We start from the raw sequence: 22,849 nt of genomic DNA on the forward strand, positions 1-22,849 counted from the left end.
TGATGAGTATGTCATCTGTGAAAGAGTAAAAAGCATGTTGGAGGCCAGATTTAGCACTTGGCCTACCACCTTAGCACAGTAGTACAGGAAATTAGTCATACAAACAATGGACATTGTCATACGCAATGCCCATACAATGACACTGTCCCCTTAATACGATGCTTTAGAGCAGGGGTGTCCAAACTACGGCCCACGTGCCAACTCCGGCCCGCAGTCCATTTTTAATTGGCCCGCAACAAATGTTATAAATAGAATATGGCCCGCACTTCAACTTTTGCCTGAGTGTATTGCACTTCTTCAGTTTAACACCAGGGGGAGCTGCTCAACACTGAGTGCAATGCAGTTCCCACTTTAAGTGAGTAAAAAATATATTCCACAGTACCCGTATGTTAATAAGCATGCATGTGCAGGTACACACGCGACAAATATCAATAATGCGCATTAATTCTGTCACTACCCTGCTTTTGCGCACCACTTTCTTAGATGCGTTTTTCTTGTTAACACAGAGTGCACACTGCACACGCAAAGTCAGCTGATCTCATCTGATGCAGATTTCCTCCTTGATCAAGTGACATTTGTCCGGATTTTTGACACGAGTGGCGTCGGATCAGCACCGCAGCTGGATGGCCCGGTTTACACGCCCAGCGCAGCTGACACTCACCAGAATAATGCAGCACTCCTGTTATTAAGTCCAGTTCAGTCTGTTAATGTTGACAACCGTTTCAAACGAACGTTAATAGCTGTGTTGCTAAGCCTAATAACTTAAATAACAAGCTTGAAATTTACCTGTCCCATTTTCCCTTTATTGTTTTTTCTCTGTACTGTAAATCTTATGTCTAAGAAGAAATCTGAGGCTGCTGTTCTGAGAATGAGCTACCAAAGCTTTTTCTGAATAAATCAATAAAGATCCATTTATGGAAAGCTGTGATGAAGGCAGTTTTGTCTTTAATTATATTCAACAGTATAACATATTTGACCACTTTTAATTGATTTTTCTAACTTTAAAACACTAAAGTTAAGGCTGTATACCTAATTTCTAGTAAGTGGCCCAGCCCCTCCTATATTTTTATGTATGTGGCCCTCAGTGAAAAAAGTTTGGACACCCCTGAGTTAGATCCATTCCAAGAACGCTCCATGCCTCCTTCACCATAACTGGATGCAACACAGGTGCAGCTGTCTTGATCTTGTTGCTGAGCTGACATTGGGGACACTCCTCAACCTTTAAAACAAGCTGTTGTGTAGACTATGACAATCATTTCAATTCTTAGACACTACTGTATACTGCACTTTTAAAGCAATATGTGATTTAGCACATGACTCGCTTAAATACTTGACTGATTGTTTTGTGGGTTTTTTTTCCTTGGGAGTTCACCAGAACCAGAGAGCAAACGGTGAAAAATGCCTACTCCTTGTGACTTTATTAAGAAAGTCTTCTGTCCCCCCAAAAAAATATTATTGAATGATTTTAGGGGTATGCCATGTGCTAAGTCAGAACAGTCAAGCATTCCTGTCCATTCATTAATAACTCAGTCAAGAGCTCTCACCCATTTTTTAACATCCTCGCACAAAGTCCCCCAATGACACGATGCCAGAACCTTTTCCAGGGTTCTCTTGTGCCCAAGTGACCAGCATTATCGTGGCACTCATGAAGGATGTCTCGCAGGTGCTTCTGGTCCATCACCACCGGTCAGGGCTTTCCTTTCCAGTTGAAAAACAACTGATTATCTATTGCAGCAGGAAAAAACACAACATCCTTTTCACATAGAATAGCTACAATGGTACATTGACACTGAAGCTTCAGTAAATGGAACTGCATTAAAATGTTGCAAACATAGGTCGACATGAACAACTAATTGCGAGCATAGAACAAAGTTCCATTGCACTACTGAAGGGAGGTCCTAAATATTCATCAAAATATTACCTGTAAGACCATTAGCTATATAAAAGCTATACATTGAAAAGGGTTACTTACATATTTTTACACAACAATCAATGAAGAGCAGAACGGATGGCTTTTACAAAAGAAATATCAATAATAAGAATGATAAAAAAAAAAGCTGAAAAGAACAAGCGACCCCGAGTCATATTTTAACTTGATCTACTGAACTTTGAATAGGCGCCGTGTGTTAATGAGAAAATAAAACTCACTCGCCATTGATGAAATGCTTTTTTGACTCCCTCCGAATCATCCGTTTTCTATTCCGCTCATTGTTGGATTATGTGTGTGTGTGATATGTTTTGTGTTTTATGTAATTCTACCTACTTCTACGAAATGTTTTACATAATTCTATGTAAAACATTTCGTTTTCCATTGTCCCACTGTCCATTTTTTTGCTCTTACTAATGCTTCCCAAACAACTCTCCTCACTCTCCATACATAGGGTTTAAGAGATTAAAGCAGTGGTCTTCTGTTAAGATTATATTTGCTTCTTTCTCCCAGGCACTTTTGACACATAATGTTGATGTCTTTTTGTGTGATTGTAGGCAGGAGTATATTCTGGAGACCACTTTATTATGAATTTTACCTTTATATTCACTTATTAGAATATCGATGAGGTCTGTGTCACCCTTCTTTTTTTTTAATTAGAATTTGATATTTTTATTAAAGTAATAACCCGCCCTGCACCAGTAGACTATATACTGCAGTTGTGCTGCTTTATAGTAGTCCTCCAAGCATGGGAGTGACATCCCTCCCTGTTAAGTGTAATGTTTTGTAGCGTACCCTTGGTTTCTTGTTCTGCCATATGAATCTAGAAATTATCCGATTCCATTCACTGAATTTCTTATTGGGTATTTCTACAGGTAGCGATTGGAGTAGAAATAACAATTGTGGTAAAATAACCATTTTTTAAGTATCTATTCGGTTGTAAAAATCAAGTACTAGGGGGGTCCAACTGTCCAGATCATTTTTAATTTTGGTTGTGATGCTACCGTAGTTTACACTATATAAATCTTTGGGGGTCTTGGGAATATGAAGACCTAGGTATTTCAAAATTCTGGTTGTCCATTTAAATTTAAATGACTTACGTATGTTTTCTTGAGGTATGTAATTAAAAGTAAGAGTTTGAGTTTTCTCTATGTTCAATTTGTATCCCGAATATGAACCACATTGGTCGAAGTAGGGCATTCATTTAGGGAGACTGGTATCCGGGTCGGATAAAGTCACCAGGATGTCATCTGCATATAAACATGTCTTATATTCTTTCCCCTTGAATAGTATTCCCGTGATTTATGGGTCTTCCCTAATCTTTTGAACAAGTAGCTCTATAAATAGAGCAAACAAGATGGGGCTCAGTGGGCAGCCCTGTCAGCAACCCCTCTCCAAACAGATTGTACCTGAAAGACTGCCATTTATTCTGATCCGGGCCACAGGTGAATTATATTTAGATTTTAAACATTTTATAACTGTATTGTTAAAGCCAAAACGTTGCAGGACCAGGTATAAAAATTCCCATAGAACAGAGTCAAAAGCTTTTTCTGTGTCAAAGCTAATTGCTAAGGACATTGTGTTTCCTTTGCTCATTATATGTAACAGATGTATAGCTCGCCTAACATTGTCTTGTGTTTGTCTATTTTTAACAAAACCTGTCTGGTCCGTGTCAATTAGGTTAGGGATAATATTTTCTAGTGTGTTGACAATAATTGAAGTGAAAATTTTATAATCAGTGTTTAAAACTGAGATAGGTCTGTATGAGCTGCAATCTGTCCTAGCTTTCCCTGATTTCAGTATTACAGATAATATGGCCTGTTTCCAAGATGGTGGGGTCTCGCCACCTTTTAAGACATAGTTAAAACAATTTAATAAATAGCAGTGGGGTCACAGAGTCCCTAAAAGTCTTATACCATTCTGCTGGTAGTCCATCTCCCCCGGCTGCTTTGCTTGTTTTCAGTTTAGAAATTGCCTTGTCGACCTCTGCATTTGTAATCTCTGTAGTTAAGCACTTATTTTGTTCTGTGACAACAGATGGCAGGTCTAGGGATTTCAAAAAACAGATTGACTGTTACTGCTTCTGCTAATTTGGGTTGAGTGTATAAATTCCTGTAGTATGATTCAAAAGACTTATGTATTGCTTCTGGCTTATAACACATCTGGTTGGTGACCGGGTCCTTTACTTTATATATGGATCTTCCAGACTGTTGTTTTTTAAGTCTCCAGGCTAAGAGTTTTTTAGCACGGGGTCCATTTTCATAGTGGGTTTGTTTGATATACTTAAGTGTAAGTTCCTCCTGGTCGTTCAGTTTCTTATTTAGTTCTGATTTTACTACGGTTATTTGTTCCAATAAGGTGGGGTCGTTAGTCTCTACATGCTTCCGTTCCAGTGAGTCTAATTTACTTGTCAAGTCGTTAAGGTGTTTAAGTTTTTCTTTTTTCCTTTGTGATGCCCAACTTATAATCTTCCCACGCAACGCAATACTGCTTTTCCAGCATCCCATAAAATACTCTGTGACGTCACTGTGCTACCGTTAAGGTCTGTATATTCCTTCATTTCTTTCCTAATGTAATCTTCAAATCGGGTGTCATTTAATAGGGAGGTGTTGAGTCTCCAAATAGTGTTTTTGTGTGGGACACCTACATTTATTTTCACATATACACCTGAGTGATCTGATATGTCACTAACACCAATTCTACAATCTAAAACCCTGTGTCTGTCTGTTCTGAACATAAAGAAATAATCGATCCTCGAGTAAACTGAATGAGGGTGAGAGTAAAAAGTCAATTGTTTAGTGGATGGATGAAAATCCCTCCATCCATCAAACATACCAATCCTTTTAATCATCTTCTTAATATTTAGTGACTCAGGATTTGTTTTCTTTGTCGGGTTTGATGAGTCTAGAGTGGGATGCAGCTGTACATTCCAAGGGGACTCGTGCCACGCAAAGCCTATTCCGACCTGGCGATCCTGTTTGAATCCATTAGCAACCAGCTACATTACCCCGGGCAGCTTCACGGGTACAGGTGGATGTATGCTAAATGCAGAGAAAATGGACTGCGTGTGAGAAAAGAGTCTGTGCGTTTGGTTTTGAAGGAGCTGGATCCAAGAGGAGTGTCATTAAGGCAAGCGGGGCGTCTCAGACGGAGGAATTGCTTCTCAAACTTCTCAACTTCATCTGGCACCTGGACTCAGATGATGAACTGAAGCCATATGGTATTTGTGTGAATGGATGTATCGATGGCTTTTCAAGAAAAATAATCTGGCTCAATGCTTGCACAACAAGTAGTGACCCAAAAGTAATTGGAGGGTGCTACATAGAAGCGGTACAGCGTTTTGGGGGGTGCCCTAGAGTTGTTTGAGGCGACCTTGGAACCGAAAATGGCCATGTTAGAGGCTTCCAGCGTTTCCTCGTCCCTGTTCAACCAGACGACACCCTCGATAGTTACTTGGAGGGGGCCAGCACCGCCAATCAAAGAATTGAATATTGGTGGGGTTTCCTGCGTGGCCAGCGCATGGAGTTCTGGTTAGCCTTGTTATCAGACCTCAGAGACAACGGGCATTTTGATGGCGAGTTTCTGGACAAAAGTCTCCTGCAGTTTTGTTGTATGGGCCTCCATACAGGTGAGTTCATGAATAATGTATTATTTTCATTTTGTGCGCATGTGTATGTGAGTGAGAGAGAGGGGAGGGAGGACAGAAACGGGAAAGGGGGTGTTGGGAAGACAGACAGACAGAGACGGGAGGAAAGGAAAAAGAATGCTAAAGAGAAGGGGTAGCAAAGGGAAAGGAACAGAGATGGAAGGGGAGAGAGATGGAACAGAAGGGTAGAAACAGAGAGGATAAGAGATGGGGAGAAAGAGGGGGGGGGGGAGGGATGAACAGAGACAGGGAGGGAGGGAGAGGGTGGGGTTGCTCATGTGTGAATGCTGTAATTTAGTGTTTTATTTCTGTTCTGCTGGCACAGCTCTTCCTAAATGTATACATTTTCAACAGGATGAGTTGGATGACACTGCACAGGTGTGGAATGCACACAACATCAGGCCATCAAGAAACCTGAACGTCCCCAGCGGTTGGCCTAATGTGATGCATGCTGTTCCTGAACTTCACCGAACAACAGATTTTCTCTTCCCTGTTGAAGATGAACACATTCAACTGTGCAAAAATGAATGTGTCTTTCGGCTGGCTGTACCATGTAATCCAGATATTTATGAACTCTGTATCATCTTTATGGCTGAGTCCCATCTTGCTCAACCAACAGATCCGTATCAGGCTGTGAACTTGTTTGCACCTAAGAGAGGCCATCACTGCATCTCTCTAAACCACCCGACCCTCTCCACAGGACGGACACTTATTCCACTGCAGTGCGCCTCCCCCTGACCCTATCCAGAGAATGGACACTAAATTGTTGTGAACCTCCTGTTATTTTGTGTCTTGTTAAATCTCTAGTGTTCCTTTTAAAAATACACAGGGATATCGGTTATTTACTGCACTCGTTTGTTTCTGTTATTACGCAATCCTTATGGTGATGCTATTTACTGAATTTACTTTTTGACCTGAAGGTCGTGTGTGCAAAGAGCTGTTAAATAAAAGTAGCCATGTGAAAGAACTTAACTATGTTCAGAACAAAGTTGTTGAAACATTGAGAAACACAGAAACACAAGGTTACTTTAAGATTTACTTTAATTATTCTTCACTTCCATGAATTAATGAACATTAACGTGATTCTTTAAAGTCAACAATTCCTGAAAAATTAAACCGGTGTTGGACAACTCGTTCTGAATGCTTGGTTAGAGTAAACAGATGGACCTGTAAGCAGTCATTTTCAAAACAACATTTTCACTTTCAACAACAAAAAAAAAAACACCCTCATAAAACTCTGCTGAAGCATTTACTATGGTATGTGTAACTATGGAAGCAGATAGTTACCATAATCCAAATAAAAATGCAATAGCAGAAATGCTTTTAAATTTTAAGAACAAAGCTGCATTATTGGACTCATAATTAAAATGGTTAATAAGTCATTCAATCTGCATTTTCATTTTCTTCTTCAAGACTGCTCATTCTTGTACTTAATTCAAATGAAAAAGGAAAACACATTTGAGATTTAATTTTCAAAACATGCACCAGCAAAGAGTTACCAAAATTCAATATGAAATGTAAAATTCAAAAATGAAAAAGCAATAGCAGAATGCTTTTTCATTTTAAGAACGAAACTGCATTATTTGACTCATAATTAAAATCATTAATAAATATTCCTATATGCATTTTCATTTTCTTATTCGTGTCGCACCTTTTATGCCACAATCAAAAAGAAAACTGAGGGCATTGCTTTTTAATTTTCGTGGTCCTGCCCTGCACAAGAGTTACTCCACCTCCGCTGTGGGTATGGCGGTATGACGCCAAGTGTCATTTGCCTCCTGTTATGTGTAATTTCTAATGTTTGTGAATTTAATAAAGGTATATATATATATATATATATATTTTTTTCTATTTAAAAAGAAAAGAAAAGAAAAAAAGGTATGGCGGTATGACACCACTTTGCCATCGTTACTTCTTTCACGTCATTGAAGTTGCCGGTAATCGAGATTTAAATAGGCGAAAAACGTGGACCACTGACAGATCTCGCACCAGCATCTGCCACCAGTTGACGGATTGATTTGTTGCTTCGCATCCTTCGTCGGATGGACTGGTGGCCGACGCCGAACAGCTGTTACTCCACCCATGTAACAAATAGCTTGAGCTTTGATGTTGTGCTGGTGCATCAAGGTGTTCCATAACTGACAACAGGTTGGCTAGGGCAACCTTGTTTGCGTCCGTATCTGGGACGGCAGAATACCTGCTCAACTCGGTCCCGAGCATCAGATTCAGATACACTATTCAACTCCACCTGGGAAGCTAAATCCAGCAGGGTTTGAACAATTGTGTCAATGTGCGCCATGCTCAAATATGTCCGACCAACGAGATCCTTCAGTGGTCCACGTTTTTCTGCGATTTAAATCTCGTTTACCGGCAACTTCAATGACGTGAAAAGTAACGATGGCAAAGTGGTGTCATACCGCTATACCTTTTTTTTGTTTTGTTTTGTTTTTTTTTAAATATACAGTATATATATACATTTATTAAATTCACAAACATTAGAATTTACACATAACAGGAGGCAAATGACACTTGGCGTCATACCGCCATACCCACAGCGGAGGTGGAGAGCTGCTGACGTCACTTTCCTGCGCCGCGCGCTTACTTTGAGATTGCGATTTCGTTTTCGAGTTGTGCTAACTCTTGTGCAGGGCAGGACCACGAAAATTAAAAAGCAATGCCCTCAGTTTTCTTTTTGATTGTGTCATAAAAGGTGCGACACAAATAAGAAAATGAAAATGCATATAGCAATATTTATTAATGATTTTAATTATGAGTCAAATAATGCAGTTTCGTTCTTAAAATGAAAAAGCATTCTGCTATTGCATTTTCATTTTTGAATTTTACATTTCACATTGAATTTTGGTAACTCTTTGCTGGTGCATGTTTTGAAAATTAAATCTCAAATGTGTTTTCCTTCATTTGAATTAAGTACAAGAATGAGCAGTCTTGAAGGAGAAAATGAAAATGCAGATTGAATGACTTATTAACCATTTTAATTATGAGTCAAATAATGCAGCTTCGTTCTTAAAATGAAAAAGCATTTCTGTTATTATATTCTTATTTTAATTTGGATTATGGTAACTGCTTCCATATAAAACAAATACATCCATAAATATATACAATGTGAGAATTGTTTCTTGCAAGAGCTGTACTTCAACCCATGACCGTCGATAAAAGTGTACACATCTAATCGTAAACAATCTGCTGCAACCTGAATTTCCACTTCTGTGTCTATAAACCAGTCACAGCTTGACTGATGGCTCTGAAGAAGCAGTTTCCATCAGCCTCTACATTCTCATTTGTACACGGCGAACCTAATGGGCCATTGCAATCAGAAATTGGAAAACTCGCATGGTCCAAATGAATCTTCAAGTTTTTGCAAAGGTCTAAACAAACATCAACATCAAGGGGAGAGAAGTTACACTCTTCATTGGTCACAGCACTGACAAACTCTACGTCAGAATTATCCACGTCAAAGTGAGGAGTTTTGCTCTTCTGAAGTGACTCACTGTTGCCAGCTGGTGCTGGAATTTTAAACCGTGACCATGCAGAACCTTGGCTAATCTAATACCAGTGCCATAATCTGCCACTGCATCTTCACTAGTACTAACTGATGATGGATCACAAATCACATGTGCGAGGCGTAGAACGAGCGGAGCAGTCAGAGGCAACAGAAGAAGAAAGAAAAGCCTCCTTAGCTTAGTTGATCTTCTGTGTTGCCTCCTGGACGGTGCTGGCCTCCTCTGGCTTGGTGCTGGCAACCACGGGAGCCACAGGAACCACGGGCACAGCTCTGGTCATCTGTGGCGTCGCCTCCACCTGATTAAAATAAGAAAGATGTGATTTTATGCCAATAAACATAGAAAGGAAAACACTAGGCTTTACACGATCACGATTTTTGTGCCAATCACCGATCAGTGAGTTTAAATAAACCGATCACCGATCCGATCACGTTAGGGGCAATAAATACTTGTTTCTGTACACCCCTTGCCTTCTCACGAGCACCGTCTAAAGTTGTTTGCTTTAGCATCCGTTTCAGAGTTTGCTTTTCTTTTTCTTTCTCCGCGCTGCGTTTCTTAAACTCGACATGCTCCTCCGTGTGTATCGTTTCCAAGTGCCTGATTAAATTTGTGGTGTTGAAATTTTTTGCCAAAGTTCCCCCGCGAGGTACTGTAGCGTTGCATATATTGCAGATTCAAAGAAACTTTATTGTTCGTCACATAGCGACAGTACTCAAAACAGGAAGAGGCACGAAGACGAAAATGAAGGTTTTTGAATCATGAATCATTATCTCTCGGTGTTATGCCCCGGCCTAAGGGGAACCAGGACACAACATAAAGGCTCCCCCCCTTCTCCCAGCTCTCAAATTAGACAAAGGTGCTTCGTCCACAGGATGGTTTTTATTAAACGTCACCATCATTGCACTGGCGTCAGGGAGGGCATGGCCAAAACAACAAACAAAATGGCTCTCTTATGGATCTTACCTATGAAGAAAACAATCAAATAAATGACAGTCAAACTAACCTCCTTAACTAAAACACAGGAGAAAAGGGGCACAACACAAATGGCTTCCCTCCCCTACGGGCTACGTGGACACAAAGGGAACTGAAATAGATTACAAAACAGAATTGATGGCTGAACACAGAATGCTGCTGCTGCGGCACATGGCCTCTGGTTGGGAGCTGGGAGAAGGACAAAGAGACCGAGGTGTTGAAGTCCTCCTCCTTAAATATTGGCACCAGCCAATCACCTTTCCGCACCTGGAACAAGCAAAAAAAAGGGAACACAGGATCTACTGCGCCATCTAGTGCCCAAACGGACACACAGCAGACAAAAGGAACTGACAACAATGTAAACCCAAATCTATACATTTACATAACACTCGGATACAAACAAATAAACATGTCGATGCTGTGAAACTACTTTGGAGGAAATGAGACAGATTAAAAAAGTTTCAACACGACCATGACGTCATTGATCGGTGATTCATGACATGACGCCCGATCACGAACGTTTCAAAAAATGCCAAATATCAGCCGATCCGATACAGCCGATAAGATCGGTGTAAAGCCTAGAAAACAGACACAGGTGATGAAGTGGAAATGAATAAGTACAAACCTGCTGCACTGCTGTGACATTGCTGGAGGCAGACTCAGTCATGTGGACAGTTGAACGTGTTGCCCACACCTGCAAATACAAGGACACAAAGTAACGTTTAAAGAACTGCATTTATTGTCCTATCACAAAGATGCACACAATGAAATACACATATCCCAAATACCAACATGTCACTGGTTTGTTTTGGTTTTTGAGGCAACGCGTGCTGATCGACGTCTCAGGCTGGACATCTGGAAGAACATAAAGAAATTAATTCATAAACAAAGTAACACACTAATTAAACTGTACATGTACTGTACATATGTGATCTTGTGTTGATAATAGGGGTGGGGCGATACGGCTAACCCACGATTCGATACTGTGACAATATTTGGCCCACGATAATGACAACATCACGACACACGATATCTTCTATTGTCATAACCCGGCTCAAGAGTTATGACAATAACGGAAGGGACACTGCGGATTGCGATTAATCAAAAGGTTTATTATAACAAAATAGATAATTGTAAGCAAAATAATGAAATATATGGTGTGGTTTGTCAGTATTCATCAGTAATGTAAGTGTGGATGAGTGAATAATAGGATGTGGGGTGTTGTCAGGTGCAAAACAGAACAAAAGAAGCTGAGAGTCGGCCAGACGCCCATGGCTGCTGGATGGAGAATGGGGAAGAGACCGAGCGGCACACGCAGTCGGCCTTTTATCCTGCGGGGGGCATCAGCACAGGTGTCCTAATCGGAAGATGCCACTCCCACATCCACCGCTACCTAGAAATGGGAAAACAGCTGGGAGCCACAACAAGTTATATAGAGAAAGGGTCGTCACAATATGTGACTGAAAAAGAAAAAAATACCCATAAAAAGGAAAATGCCTGTGATCTTGCATTTATTCCTAAACTTTGTATAATGTACAAACAAACGTGCACTGCACAAGCAAACATATTAAAGTGCATGAACATTAATAACTTTCATGTAAACAAGGACAGTGCTTTCTGGTAATGTAAAGTCAGTAGCAACTTGTCTTATCTCAACTTGGGGACTTGGGATATACAAACCGACGGGAAGATGAGAGAGGGAAAAAAATCCTTTCACTGCCCCGATTCTGAAAATCAATAAAAAATGATGCAGACAAAATAAATAAATAAATAACCGCGTCCCCGAAATATACGGGACAAAGTGAAGTGCGTCCCCCATCAGTTCATTACGGGACAGGCTTTTTAGTTGCCAAATATGGGACAATCGCGTATTTTACGGGAGGGTTGGCAACCCTATCTAGACCACAGATGGAAATTAAATGAGGTTTTGTCATTTTCCCTAAAAAACGGGACAAATTGTGTCCCGGGAGAGATTTTATCTTTCCCGGGACAGGTGGACAGGTGGTGTTTGGAAAAAAATATTGATATTTGCCGTCAGTGTATCGATTATTTATTGCGACAGAAAGGACAACAATATATTGCAATATTGAATTTTTTTTTCACCCCTAGTTGATAAGTGTATGAATAATTGTGTGAATGTTACCGTGGCAGCTGGGGAAACCCTGCCAGATGACTCCACGACGGTCTCCATGTGGTCCAGCAGCACAGCCTCACTGAACCACACGGGATTGGACGGGATGTCTGTGTGAAATGCAGTCTCAACAGCTGTTGGTACCGTCTATAAAAAAAAGAGGAGAGGAAATCAGAGTCAACTTAGGATAAGTGTTCATTTTTAAAATAAAAAGTTGCACAGTTTGACAAATACACGATTGGGGGGGGGGGGGAAGAGGGATGAACAGGTTACCTCAACCTCCTGTCCAACAAGAGTCCATTCAGGAGCAGGTCCATACACTGGCATGTAGACAGGACCTGTCACAACCACTCTGGGAGACACCCTGGGCGATGATTGGTTGTGGCACAACACCCCTGGCCTAGGTGAAGGGGGTGCGAGCTGATGGAGCATGCAGCATGCAGACGCTCCACCAAAATCAGTCCTGAGGTGCACCTAAACAGAAAACAACATGTTAACACATATTTGTCATATCAAATGAAGAGCAAGTAAGGCTGAAGAAGGCAAAACTTACACCATCATAACACCACCATGTACAGCTGACGAAGGGGGAGGTGATCGGCCATATACACAAATGTTAAACCTGGAAGAAGTGTCACATAATCAATTATGTAATCACACAATTCTAAGAAATATCTGTTAGCACAGTGTCACTGAAGAGAAAAAAATACAACAAAAATATGTATTTTACACACCCATGCGTGCAGCAACACAATGATATACTTGACGTAGCGCTGTTTGTAGTTCTGGCTTGACAGTCAGGCGAGGTGGAAAGTCAAGCACAAACACCTACAAAATAGTTGTATATAAAAAACACAAACCCAAACAAACATAAAAATGCAAAATAAATTCATGAATATTCTTGTTATTGAACTATGGATCATGGAATTACTTGATATTGATAAAACAAAGTGGCGATGACATTCATGTGTTCAAATTTGTTTGTCACAGAAGATAAACAAACCTTGGGCCAGCGGTCCAACACAGTTGCCAGTAGCGCAGCAAAATCCTGGGCGGAGTCTGTTACAAGCCCGTGTTCAAGGTTGTTGCCCGGGCCGAGAACACAAAACCATCCACAAGTGGACAGAGATGTGAGTCTCCCACCACCAGAACAAAAACATAAAGAAACTCGTGGCTTGACAAAATCACGACCCATACCTTCTTGTCTGGTTGCTGGGCCTTAAGAACGAACTTGCACTGTTTTGTCAGTCAGGAGCAAAACGGGCCATCTTCGCACCCAGGTCGCTGACCAGTACCGCGGCATGTGTAAATTGACAAAAAAGAAAAATCTAAATATATGTTGGTGTAAGATTTATTTGGAATACAACATAACAACACAGGCAGAACATGAAATCATGAACGTGGAAGTACTCACGACGTTCAAAGTCCTTCCGAGGTGGAAAAGGTGTCCAATCCCATTTTTGCTTCAGGCGTCGTTTCATGGCCAGGGAGCGACGGAATGCCTTGGTGTTCGGCATCTGAACAATGAAATGAAAGATTGTGTCATTTTCAATGAAGGACAATGATAACACAAGTTTACAGAAAAAAGTGATGTTTTCTCACACACGACATCAAAACACAGAAAGCTTTCTGTACCTTTGCAGCTGGAGACGATGAGCTTAAATCAATAAAGCAAAAGAAAATGTGTATGTGTACTCTTGGACCCTAACCCTAATGCCATACAAGTCTATGGGGTGAAATTTCAACGTTGTCCTACAGATATGGGGCCACTTGCTTTTTCATCAGGAGCCCCCAAGAAGCACCCACGCCAAATTTGGGGCTTCTAGTACTTGAGGAACCCCAAAACCCTAACCCTAATTTCAGCTAACCCTAACCCTAACCCTAGTTTCAGCCTTATTGTTAACCCTAATTCAATGCAAGTCTATGGGGTGAATTTTCAACTTTGTCCTAGAGACATGGGGACACTTGCTTTTTCATCAGGAGCCCCCAAGAAGCGCCCACGCTAGATTTGGGGCTTCTAGCCAATGAGGAAAAATTTGGAGCAGACACGAAAGGGTTACAGCTGAGAAGGCACTTAAGATCCTCAAAGGACTGTTGCCACTCACTAGACCAAACAAATGGTTTCAATGGACTGGTTAATTCTTCTCTCGTGGCCGGCAGCTCCACTGCCTTAGTGCTGGAGATGTCCGCTCAGGGGCGCCGCCAGGAATTTTGGGCCCCCTTCAAAAAAACAAAAACAAATGGGCCTCCTTTGCGCAGCGCTTGTCAAAAGCTTCACATCACTCAAAAAATACAGTATAGTTCAATAATAGTGCTTGAGTCCATCTTGACAGTGTCAATGTATTTTTATTGTGAATTCTCCACAAAGAAAACTCTTAACATTTAAGAATGATTCATGAAAAAAACACTTGATGTTTCTCGGACAAAGTTGAGCTTTGACCTTCATAGACTTGCACTGCATTAGGGTTTAGCGATAAGGCTGGAATTAGAGTGAGGGTTTCGGGGTTCCTCAAAAACTAGAAGCCCCAAATTTGGCGTGGGTGTGTCCAGGAGGATCCTGATGAACCTGAAAGTGGCCCCATGTCCCTTAGGACAAAGTTGACCTTTGACCCTCATAGACTTGTATGGCATTAGGGTTATCGATAAGCGATACAAACCTGGTGAGTTTAAGACTTAGTGACTCTACGTACATGAATATATGGGGTACCCCGTCCTTACCTTGTTCCAACCTTCCCTCCACAAACCTGGCTGTCCAGTGCAGAAGTCAAAGTGAGAGAGAGAACAAAGAAGGAGGAGGGCCTGTGACGCCGCTGCTGATTGGCTTGTTGGTCGGTTGAATGAGCCAATTCTAGAGCTCCCCTCGGTGTCCACACACTGCAAAATATATCTAAGAAATAGACACTTAATTTGAGAAAGAACAGGCTAGAAACAAGTCAAATTATCTGCCAATGCAGTAAGATATTTAGACTTGGTAAGATTTCTTAAAATAAGACGATATATCTAGGCATTTGAAGAATGGAAAAACTCTTGAAATAAACAGTAAAGCACTCATTCCAAGGACTGTACTAAGTCAAATAAACTTGATACTAGCTTCTCAATTCTTTTTTCACGTTTGCTTCTTTCTTAATTTGAATGAAAAGATCTTAAAACCAGACCTATATTCACAATATTAGCTTTTTTTTTCTCAAAATGAGACAAAGCATCCATCCCCCCTACGCCCATTCCCCCCCCAAAAAAAAAATTCAGCAAACAGAATTAATATTGTCAACAACTATTTATTCACTTAAATTGTTGACAGTGCCTTCACTGCCTTGTAATAAAAACGTCACTAAGGCATTGCATCTTAAAACAATCTCAAGCAATCATTTCTAGAACGCAAGTAACAATTGTTACAATATTCACCGTCATCATTATTGAATATTGATTCAGATTCCCTGACACTCAGTTACACAAAAAAAACAAAAAAACAGTATGGGGACAGCATATAGTGTTGATATATACTGATAACATGTTTGTTCCAACAGACTCCCACCCACCCTCAAGTTACAACTACCAGGGGAGTGTATCACTACCTATGCCTAGTACACAGCTCTACTCCCCAATAAAATCTTTCCATTCTGCCATGGTCTTTTTTGTATGAGGCTGTGGTGTCTCACTCATGGATAGTGTCCTGTAGCACTTCTGTCTGAATGACAGAGAGAAGGGTTGCCACACACTTTTGGATATGTGAGGTGCAGGGCATAGTAGTAACCCATCAGATGAAGCAGACCGTCACTCAAGTCTTCCGTGGCTCCAAGACAGATGAGACAGCGGGTCCCATCAAACAGCAACACAGAGGTGCAGAAAGACCTCTTCTGCGAGTACATTGTGGGATCTTCTGTTGGCTAAAGAAAAAGAAGAAGGAAACGCCACATCCATGCATGGAACTATGAAGTGTTGAATGTGAGAAAATGCGAACAAACTTTCACCTGAATGACATGAAGCAGTGCCTCACTGGCATGTCCCAGCTTCTTCGGTGGTGGACTTGGTGAAGGAAAGAGTGTGGGGAGTGCCCTGAGCAGCGCGATGGAATATTCCACTGGAATAGAACAAATCAACTTTGAGTTCAAAGTTAGTCTTCCTAAAAATGAGTCTTATTAGGTTTGTGTTGATCACAAAAAAAATCTTATTTTTTCAGCATGAAGAGTATTACCATTCTGCATCTATTCATTCAGCGCAACATAAACCATCCTATGTCCAAGGAAACAGCTACACAGTCAATTAGAGACACAACAAAATGACTCACCTACATCCAGCGTTATGCGTGGCTTCATCACTTCATTTTTTTTCCAAACACCATAAAATTACACATTGGTGCAGAAGTCTTCCCATCTCTTTTTTTAGTTCATCAATGAATTTTCTGTTGCCCTTATCCAGAATGCGCCGCAGCTCATTCATCGCCTATAATGCAAGTCAATGTTAAAATCTGCAAAAATTCTTGCTTTTCATCATAAACCAAAACAAGTTAATCACTTACACGATAAAGATCCTTGACACATGGATATGCATCCAGGATCTTTGTTGGCCTTGTCCTGTTCTTTCAGAACATCACTATCAATGAAGGATCTTCTTGCTTGAAACTGCAGGTCAAGAATTTGGGAGACAGCATCTTGGTTGGGTTTTGGTTTCTTGTACAGCTCCTGCAGGGTCTGATAATGTCTGGCCTGTGCTGTCAGACCATCTTTGGCTGATGAAATGGAGGAGACAAATCAGTAAATCAGTCAAATGGATGAAATTGTTTGGAGCATCAAAATATATCAAATGACAATTCAAATGTAAAAATGCCTGTGATATATCATGATATCCAAAACTATCATAACATTGCCTAGCTTTCATACATTATCATTATTATTAAAATGGACATGTTTCTACTTACGTGAAGTGTGGCCGTTATCAGAACTGCGCCCTGGTGTGTGACACAAAATAATTGTTGATCCACCAATTGAGTCTGCATCATGATCTTCTTCTTGGTCACTTGCTGAGAAGTCAATGCGATGCCTTTTCTTCTTGTGGCCCCTCTCTGGTGAATCTCTTGTGAAGATTCTTGTAAGTGCTCGCTTGGTAAATAAAATTTCACTCATTGAAAGAACAAATAAAGATGGAAAGTGAACATGCACAGATAAAAAAAGTATCAGCCAAAAATAACCACACGCTTCAAAATCTAAGTGCGCAAAATAATATAATCACTTACATGTTTCATTGTTTTGTCTTAATCCTTCAGCATGGGATAATACTCCACTAGTCTTTGAGACATTGCAGTGACTTCATGCTTAGAAGGGTACCAGACCCCCTCTCCTTGCTGACTGGCTCTCAAGATAGAAATCATGCTGGTGACAGTGTTTCTCACCAGCCTGTATCTCAGTTCTTTGAACATGACACATTTCCCCTCACTGGCAGTGCGGGCCATCTGGAAGTAGTGCTTACGAGCTTGCTCCAACTCACTGTCTGTATAGAGGGTGGGCAAACTTTTTTAGCAACGGGCCACATGACAGACCTGCATCGAGTCGGCGGGCCACGGAAGGGGGGGTTTGTAGGTAGGTACAGAATTAGTCCGGGTGCAGAATCGTTCTGGGCGTAGTGACTGCCCGATACGGCAACTCCATTGGGACATACCTCTACATTGCGGTCGAACGTGATATATGGATAGATCACGGTCAAAACGCTATTTCGCGGGTGATAGATAGATAGATATATAGATAGATAGATAGTGTGTGTTGAATACATACATTCGTATATATATGTACACATATATATATATATACATACATATATATATATATATATGTGTACATATATATACGAATAGAGAGATGTGAAGAGAGAGAGAGAGAGAGAGAGAGAGAGAGAGAGAGAGAGAGAGAGAGAGAGAGAGAGAGAGAATTTCATGTATACAATATAATACAAAGTACTGTAAATACGCCAGGGATTGACAGAAAAAAAAAGATAACCTTAATCAACCGATATAGTTTGTCCTAATAGAGTTGCCGTATGTGACGTTGTTGGCATTCGCCCACTGGACAGAGGCGACTGCCAGTTACGTCACATACGGCAACTCTATAAATGTACCGCAATCTATCCATATATCACGTTCGAACGCGATGTAGAGGTATGTCCCAATGGAGTTGCCGTATCGGCAGTCACTTCCGCCTGGAACGATTCTGCACCCGGACTAATTCTGTACCTACACCTCGTTGAGGGGGGGGAAGCATGCTATCGCTATCGCGCTACACTAACACGGCAAAGTTACGTGCTGACAAAGTTTTGTTGGGGGCTGCGGTGTTGGGGGGTTATGACTGGCTTCACGCGGGCCGGACTAAGACACGCACCGGGCCGGATGTGGCCCGCGGGCCGGGGTTTGCCCATGTCTAGTATAGACAACATATTGTGGAGGAGCAGGAAGCTGTAGGGTCCTCTTTGGGCTGCTATTCACCAAAGGAGTGGATGTCTGGGGACAGATTGGAGATGTTCCTCCTGGTGAAGACACAGTTCCTGGCTTCATTCGGGGCAGCCTTGTCTGGTACGGTGGAATTCTCAGCCGAGAGGAAACCAGATCCAAAACATTATGAACAAGAGAGAAACAATAGACCCAATTAGGAAAAAAGAAAAAAAAAGTGTTATGCTAGATGTTTTCAGAGCAAAGTAGGTAACCAATCACATCTACACTAATAAGGGCCCAAATCCGTTTCCTCCTGAGAAAGTGTTCTGGTCCAGGAAAAAGGTCTCTCAAATCATCACGACTGAGGGTGTGGAGCAAGGCTTCATCGATGTTGGCAGCTATAAAGACAGTCCAATCATTAACAAACATACATTTTTTAACTGATGAATTTAATTCAACTTGACAAGTCAAACCAAGTTTGTTTTGTGCCAATTTCTGTTATCAGAAATAATTGTAAATGCAATTCAGTTTAGACATTTTGTCTCAAATTTGTAAAATACTTCTTTTTGAAATCAGTGTCAGCATACAGTTATTTTAATTATTTAGCGGGCAAATCACAGTAATGGAAATTTTTTCATACCTACACATGACATACCATTTAAAATTGATACTGTGACATCATCCAGCTCATCCATTATTGGCCCCGGTTTGGATGTCCATTTAATTTCTCCTCAATCTGGCAGGGAAAAAAAATCATCATATTAAGGTTACAATTAGGACAAGCTAGCCTTCCGACTCAAGATCCGTTTTTTTACAATGCCCATCTGCCATGGATCCCAAAGTTCCCATGCAATTAAAAGTTGTGACACCTTATCTGAACGATAACCCTAGACAGCTCAACGGATTGCTAGTCATACAGACAACAATCAAAATTGGAGTGAAACTTGTAACCGCAATGCCTGCAACATGGTGGTACTTATGGTAATAATCATCAAATACCAGTGTTCTTCGTGACAAAATGACAACATCTGATAGGATTGTGCCACCTTGAACTGCAATCAACTTAAATTTTGATAAAAACAAGCAAATTGTACCTAAACTACATCTTCAATCAATCCAATTTGAGCACCCTCTACCCCATAAACTGAAGATACTGCAATACAAACTTGGTAGTACAGTATTTCGTCATGCCACATATAACTAGGAATGCTAATTGCTTGTTCACATGACTAGAATTGCAGTACATCAATCCAATACAAAATACACACTTGTGACACTTGTCATCAAGCTCATAAATCCATCGAGTCGAGATGAGCACGTGCACGGAGTCGGACTCCGTGAGTTCACATAAACAGAGCATTGCGTTTGCATAAATTATGCACGGCTATCGAGCTAGAAGCCGAGTCCGATTTGGTGCACATAACCACACTATAATGCCTCTCAATGTCCTAACCCATGCCACGCAACACAAACGTGAGGGACCGATTTGAGTTTCTCACGGGACCAGCAGTGAAGTCACAACCGTTGCCCCAAATGAAATGTCGCAGCAGGAGCCTGAGGATTTTCTGAGTCAACATGCTGATCATCAGGTAACGTAATGTTGGCTTCCTTGACGACATTAGACAACTCCCTGTTTATATTTTATTCATATTTTAGTACAAAGCCTCCTTGTTTTATGATCTTTGACTTGTTCGGTTTTTGTTTTGACATTATGCTGTTAGTGTTTATTTCAAATTAACAAGAAGTACCGGTACATATATAATAAAACACTTGCGTCAAACAAAGCATAACTAACTGTACATATCATGTCTACAGGAAGGAGCTGGTACATTAAGTGAGAATATTCAAGAATATTAAGAGAAGATATATTCAAGGTTGTCCTAAGGTCAACTGTACCAACCATTGCCAGAGCTTATGGAGCAATTTGATGTTATTGTACAGTAAAAATGTAATATTGGAGCTGTCGCAAAAAAAAAAAGCCAACTTTAAGGCTTATTATCTCCAAAATGATACAGTAATCAATCACATTTAGAAATCAAATGTTTCTAAATGTCAAGTCAGTAATGTCAAGTCAGTGCTTGATGTGTCATCAGCAGGCGTCGGCGTCAGTGATGGGGCATCGGCGGGTTTCGGGCAGAATCGCCAGGCGTTGGGAAGCGTCGGCAGGTGTCGGGGGCTCGTGGCCAGGTGGCGGACGTCACAGCAGGCAGTGGCCAGGTGGGCTCAGTCCCGCAAACGCTGCTTACAGCTTTAATTTTGTATTGCTTTGATAACATTGTTTAAGTTGAGTTTAAATTTACACTTTTTTTTTTCTTAGCTGCTAATTGTTCAAAAATGCTGATGTTAAAAGTGTGTTTGCACAGTATATGTTATGGCACTTTAATTCATATGGCAGTACATTTAAAATAACTGGCCGTCAAGTTCCAGGAACTGACAAACTGCACTGAGTTGAGTGAGATTCTCCAAAGGAACTCCAGTATAAATGTGGACTTTACATTCTAGTCCCCTGTGAAGAAAAACCCAAAAGTGAACGTTTTTGTGCCTCACCCTTTCTAACTGGGACATTTGCAAGGGAACGCAGACTGGTTATGCTGCTCCCTGATAAAAGAAAAATGTTTCTGCTGTTACCTCAGAAATTGCCTGTTATTATTGTGGCTCAGGACTTTGGAGGTAGATTTTTTTTATTTTTCATAAGGAACAGGATAACAGTAATGCCCCTGCATTGGCAATAAGCTTTAATTTTGTATTTGCATTTTTTTTTACTTTAGATTTACATTAAAAATGTTTCTGTGTAAAGTGCTGATGTTAAGTGTTTGCACGATAAATGTTATGGTGCTTTCGTTTATATGGCAGAACATTTAAATTAAAGTGTATGAAAGACTTCTTTTAAATTCATTATTGGCTTTTGCGTATACAACGTGATTAATCGTGATTGATCAGGTAAATCATGCGATTAATTGCGATTCAAATTTTTAATCGTTGCTGTAGTGCCGCATCTGGGCCTAATCTTCTTTTCACAGGACAATTGGAATTTATTGTAGCACGGCCTTCCGATGAACCACGTTAGGAGGACGCAGAGGTGGTACCCGATTGGCTGTGATGCGACTCTTCTGATGATCAGATCTCATTTGGGGTCAGGAGAGACCGTAAAATACCCACTTTAGGAAAACACTTTCCCCACAAATCACAGGGGGGGAGTCAGTCCAAGGGGACCTGGTGCCAGGAACGAGGGGTCCTGCTTGGAACTATCCCCAAAGTTTACGACTCTTATCTGCTCCAGGACATTCCTCAGCTTTGAACAACAACACCAGATGTTCATGAAGGACTCACATTTGCAAAATGTTAAAATGTTAAAAACTGTATTTTCTTCTCCACAGGGACACTTCAAACTCACGTATTCACAATTGTTGTCAAAATTAAAGCACAAATGGACTTTGAATGGTTTCCCTAGCTCAAGGTTTGGCCAACCCAGGATTCCATCCTGAAGGAGATCTGAGAACAATGGAACTTCAGGTGGAGCCACAGTGCCTTCAAGAGGCAGGAATAGGAAGTGCCTCTGGGGGGTTGATGTAGACTTGGACAAACGTTTCATCAGTTTATCTCCCTCTGCGTTACACAGTTAATTCTTTCCTTCCCACATTTCTCTTACATGCCCCATGCTACACTCTAACAACTTTCACTCTCATTAGGGTTACAACTATGGCACACTCGTGTCTTAGCTATCTCTAGCATTACACACATATACATATGCACATATATATATATATATATATATATATATATATATATACATATATATGTATATATATATATATATATATATATACATATATATGTATATATATATATATATATACATATATATGTATATATATATACATATATATACATATATATGTATATATATATACATATATATATATATATATACATATATATATATATATATACATATATATATATGTATATGTATATATATATATATATATATATATATATATATATATACATATATATACATATATATACATATATATATATATATATATATATATATACATATATATATGTATATATATATATATATATATATATATATATACATATATATACATATATATATATATATATATATATATATACATATATATACACACATATATATATATATATATGTATATATGTATATATATATATATATGTATATATATATACATAATATAGATACATACACTCA

This window comes from Nelusetta ayraudi, unplaced genomic scaffold, assembly GCF_046127955.1.
Source record: "Nelusetta ayraudi isolate G7.1 ecotype Tasmania unplaced genomic scaffold, CSIRO-AGI_Nayr_v1 ptg000045l, whole genome shotgun sequence".
NCBI lineage: Eukaryota > Metazoa > Chordata > Actinopteri > Tetraodontiformes > Monacanthidae > Nelusetta > Nelusetta ayraudi.